The sequence below is a fragment of the Oenanthe melanoleuca genome, chromosome 3, assembly GCF_029582105.1.
Source record: "Oenanthe melanoleuca isolate GR-GAL-2019-014 chromosome 3, OMel1.0, whole genome shotgun sequence".
In the NCBI taxonomy this organism is placed as follows: Eukaryota; Metazoa; Chordata; class Aves; order Passeriformes; family Muscicapidae; genus Oenanthe; species Oenanthe melanoleuca.
The window spans coordinates 61,685,358-61,690,956 of NC_079336.1; positions in this window are offsets into that span (position 1 = coordinate 61,685,358).

The window sequence follows — 5,599 nt, forward strand, 5'->3', positions numbered from 1 at the left end:
AAGCTGCAGCTACCAATTGGAGAGAGGAAGATTAAAAAAAAAAAAAAAAAAGAGCAAGCGAACAGGTTTTTCCAGTTTCTGCTGAAGCACAGATCAGAACAAAGGAGCTGTTGGACAAACAACTCATAACTCAGTCACCTGAGACTTTGCAAATCAGCAAGAACAGAAAACTGGGGGAAAGGGAAAAAAAGAAAAGAAAAAAAAAAAAAAAAAGACAGCAGCCAAATGAATTTAGCAGTTTTTTTCCTATCAAGCCAGTCCTGCTGAGTGGGCTGTATAAGTTAGCAATGGGAGAAAGCAAAAATTATATGTGTTTTTGATGCAGAAAGAGGTAGTAAAAGGAAAATGTTCAGTTCTCCTTTTGGTTAATTCACCAGTCCGGTGCATGTGCCCACCCTTGGCTGAAGAGTTACACAAATGACCCTGGTTTAAATCTTGTAGCATGAGGTGATATTTGTAATATTGAGGAGTCCAGTAAAAACTGATTTGATTCACAGTCACCTTCATGAGGAATCCTGTAGGTATGGATCTGCTGAAAGTTCATAATTTTTATTAACTCATTCATAGATTTAGTGGATTTATTCTAACTATTGAATTTGATAAATTTATTGGTAAGTTTCCACTTCTGTCCTTTAATAAATCTTTATTTTCTAAATAAATCATGATTGAAAATCAACCCTTTGCTCTGCACTCATCTCCAAATACTCATGAACAGATTCACCCAAATCCCTCTGGTCTGTCCAAAAACTGCTGCTTTTTCTCTTGATGTAATTTTCCTAATCCCAAATACCACTTGTCACAAATAACCCTGCCTACACTGGTAAACCAAAAGATGTGACACTTCTAATACATCATGCAATTCACTACAAAGAATTGGGACTTTGATTTGTCTGGCTACTTCCTTGACCAGCTCTGCAAACCCATTGAGTGCTGATGTCTGTCTGTCTTCTCAATGTCACCAAAAGCAGGGCTAGTATGTCTATTTTCTCACCATGTTTCCTGGATCCTTTCAGTAGGGGTCTTCTAAAGAATAGGGAACCCATGTGATTGCCAGGTCCTACTTCTGCCACCACCTGCTCTTCACCTTTGCTCATCATCTTCCACCCTTCAGCATTCATCCTAAAAGCCTTTTATCAATCACATGCTCCACCTATCTCTTGCTCTGTTGTGTCTAGTAAACTGTAATTGTGAGGTTCTTTAAAGGTAACTTGAACTGTACTGCACTGAGATGAAAAACAACAGAACTGTTTCAATGAAACATTTGCTAGGAATGACTGCATTTCTGTAATGCTCTTACCAAGCATTTCAAAATGTACTGCAAACACTAAAACAGTTTTCCAGTGCACATGTAGAGAAGATATTCCCAAAATGGTTTGAAAACAAGTTTCAGAGGTGCCAAGCTCTTGCAACTCTCTTTAAACATGTGGGAGTTAAACAAATGCGTGACACCTGAAAATTAGGCTATAATTTGCCTGAAGGCACAGAACTCAGGTGTCCTGATACATAGTTTGATGACTCAGGCAATTGTTCTTTGATTTGAAACAACTGCTTGAAAGCCAGCGTAGAAGGCTGTTTTGTGGATCTTCAAACACACTCTGAAATCACAACAGCTGTTATAAAGGTAAACGTTGAAATTATAAATCAAATGTTTCTGTTTGGCTTCATGACCTTGGTAAGTTTCCTTATTAATTGAATAAAATGCCAGCTCAAGTTTGCAGAAGAAGAAATAAATAGTAGTACTGTAATAATGGTAATATATTTTTGCTTTTTATTATTTCATGTTTATATTTATATTATACAGAACATGTTCTAAATAGTAAGTGTCCCACATTTAACATCTTGATTTTTGTCTCCAAAGGGAAAAAAAAAATCTATTTCTTTGTACAGAGTTAAAAAAGCCTCTCCAAACCATTTCCATTCAGTTTGTGTGCAAAAGAGACTTCCAAGCAGTAACCTTACTGTGTGAAGGCTGTTTGGAATTCTGTATAAAATGCATTTGGAAGTTTAAATCTGTTTGCCAAAAAAGCAGATGAATGCTGTAGCTATATAATACCTTCAACAGAAAGCTTCCACAGGTCCAGCATTTAATCTGGCATATGGCTTCTCTGCAAATGACAGAAATCACTGCTTTTGGGCACAGTCCCTTAAGCACCTGACACTCACAGTAGGTTTGTTTTGCTTTGACTCAAAAATAGAAAATTAAGAAATATTAATCTACCATTTTGCTTAAGCAGCATGCCACTGCTTGAACTGAAAAATTTTTAACAGAAATTCTTTTCTCCACTTTGCAATGGTGCTTAACTTTTGATTGCTCAAAAGTTGACTGTGACTGGAGAGATGTAAACAAATACTCCTTCTACTCTTTCTCCATTCATGACCTAGGGCCTCTTCATGTCCCTCATGCCTCATCAGGCCCCCAAACACTCTCAAGCTCTGACATAAATATTGTGTGTGGGGGGAGAAAGTCAACTTTATTTGAGCTATGGTAGTAAAATTTTAGCTCTTGGGCCTGGATTTTAAAAATACTGTTATCCCTGTGGTTTTAATCAATGGAAAAAGGATTTTTGCAAAGTGTAAGGGAGAGGCAGTCTTGTGAAGCCTTATTTGATTTGTATGTCAGTCAAATAAGAAAAAAAGTACTTAAATGCTTAAAAAGCAGTAAATTCAAAGAATATGTTCACATTACTCAAGAATCCTAAACTCCAAGAAATTGAACTAATTAAATTTGCATTTTATAAATTTGACCCACGTAAATTTTTTTATTGCAACTTTGTCTTATACACATTTCTTTCATATTCTTCTCTCACTTTCCCATTTAAGGGTGAGGAAAGCAGTGCACAGTTTAGAAAGATGCACGAGGGCTGTACATTGCTGCTTGTTTAGCAACAGATTTGATTCAAAAAGTTGCAGCTTCCCTAAGGCCCAGCAGGTCTTCATTGTCCCCACACCTGCAGCTGAGGCCTCCTCACTTGCACTAATTCAGTAGTCTTTAAACAGGATCTATAAAATTTTGTGACTAGAAATTACCAACAGAAAACTATCAACAAATCAAAGGACTTAAACTCCCAAAATGAACCTACCATTAACAGAACAGAAGAATAAAACAAAATAATTAAAAAAAAATATTGGAAAAGCAGAACAATTGTAAACTCTGAGTCTAAGGTGTGCAACTTACATTACCACTGAGCTCTTTTATTTTTATATGCATATATATATATATATGCATATATTTGTGTATATGTGTATGAATATACACAAAATACACACAATATAGATTGTTTAAACAGACTACAGTCATTCAAACAGGGAGGAAGCCAGATGTAAGGATTTGATAGATCCAGATTTGTGAAAATCTGCCAGAGGTTGCACAGCCAGGCAGAGCTTTATGTGCATTCACTGCGATTTCTGTAGAATATAAAGGAAGCTGTTCTGACTGCATCTAATTCCTTGGCTGAGGTGTTTGCCCATCCTCCTTCAGAGGGAGAGTGCCATCTACTGAAGCATTCCTTTACACAGCTCCCTTGAGCCTTGTCCCACTCATGGACTGACAAAATCCATTCAAAGGGGTTGTAAAACTGAACAAGGTTTTAAAAGGAAAAGCAGCTGCTATAGATGTGAATCTCTCTTGTAAAGTAAAGCTGCATGTAAAGAACCAGACCAAAGATGGTAAATACAAGAACTGACTTGTGCAAGCTTGTGCTCCAGCTTTTGAAGAGATTAAAGACAACTTCAATCTGGGGTTTCTCCATTCCTAATACATCCCTGGAATGGAGATTACATTACCATTTGTAACTCTTAGTAGGGGTATTCCCTGATTGGACAATCCAATTTTACCTATCAACCACGGACTTTCCTACCTTTTCTCCTTTCTTTCCTACCTTTTCTCCTTTCTGTCTTGTGCTCACAAGATATACAACTACTTAGGTGACTTACTGAACAGCGAGAACACCTGATAAAAGTCACCAAGAGTCTGGCTTGGGCCAGTGATGACACAGTATTATCGTGCTGCTTTGTCTTTATGTATTTTCCCATTGTCTTGAGATTCATGTTTTGTTCTAAATTTTCTAAACTGCTACTGTATTCAAATAAAACAGCAGTTTGTGTCATGCCCAGAGCTAGTCTCCTATGATAATAATAAGCATACAAATTGAAATATGTTTTGGTATTTTTTATTCTTTTATAGAAAAAGATAGTGTCTCTAAAACATCGAAGGTAGCTCAGTGGTGCCCATGTACCTTAGAGGTTTGAACTAATTGTATAAAAAGAAAGTTAAATTTTACAAGATAAAGTATCACACAAAGTCATGGAGTCAGAGGAGAGGGAAACCTGCCAGGTTGTGTTTCATGTGAATATCCTAAGAAAACCACTGTTTTGATGTGTTTCAAAGCACAGATGCCTATCTGATGCTTTTGCTACTAAGGGGCTTCACTGAAGAATCACACAGCCCGCAGCTCAAATGTCACATTTGGCAAGACAAGAAGTGAACAAAACTTTGAAAGAACTTGTATTACTTGCCACCAGGCAAATATATTTGAAAAACTTCACAATACATTTTCAAAAAGTTTCACATTGTAGTTTGTTTTTTCCATCTGGGCGCATAGCATGTTATCTTAACAGAGAACTGAAAGAGTAGAAGTCTTTCTGTCCCAGTGAGATACATAAATCCCACATGTCTTATATCGATTTATGTCCCACAAATCTTTGTTGGTGCCTGTGGGATTGAGTGCACCCTCAGCAAGTTTTCCAACAATACCAAGTTGAGAGGTGGTCAGCACGCTGGAAAGTGGCTTTGTACAGGGGCATGTAGAGACAGGACAAGGGGCAATGGCTTTAAACTGAAAGAGGGTAGGTTTAGATTAGATATTATGAAGGAATTCTTACTGTGAGAGTGGCGAGGCACTGCCACAGGTTACCCAGAGAAGCTGTGGATGCACTGTCTGTGGAACTGTTCAAGGCCAGACTGGATGGGGTTTTGAGCAACCCAGTCTAGTGGAAGGTGTCCCTGCATGAGCAATTCTCAGAACCATTAAAAAACAGGTGTATTAAACGCAGTCAAACTTCAGGACAGTTCTGAAAACCTTAAAAGTCCGGGCAAACTGTCTTTTCTCACAGGTTCCTTATCATAGCTCAAAGAGCCTCTTCATTAATAGTGCCTCATTGTTGGTTACAGCAAAAGCTGTAGCATGTGTGCTGTACTTGAGATACACATCTGTTACTTCTACCCCCGAAGAAAGGAAAACCTTAAAAGGAGAGAGGGAGTTGTTTCTCTCTAGCTCAGACTGTTCATCAGTTAACTACACTTTTTATTTCAGCACCAACTACTCACTGGTTGCTGCCTCCACAGAAGGCTACATTTCAAAAAACCTAATAGCCACAACAAATAGGCGTAACCAGTGTATCGCTTTCCCTACACATGGAATAGCAAACCAGCATTTGGGGATTGTCTACTTCTCATCTTCCATTCCCTTTTCTTCCATCAGTTGCTTTTGGCTGCCTCCCAGTCATTGTCCCCAGAATTTACAAAACTCATGTTATAATGGCAAAAGTGTGTCTCATCCTTTTTTTTTTTTTTTTTTTTTTTTTGCTGGTTGGTTTTTGT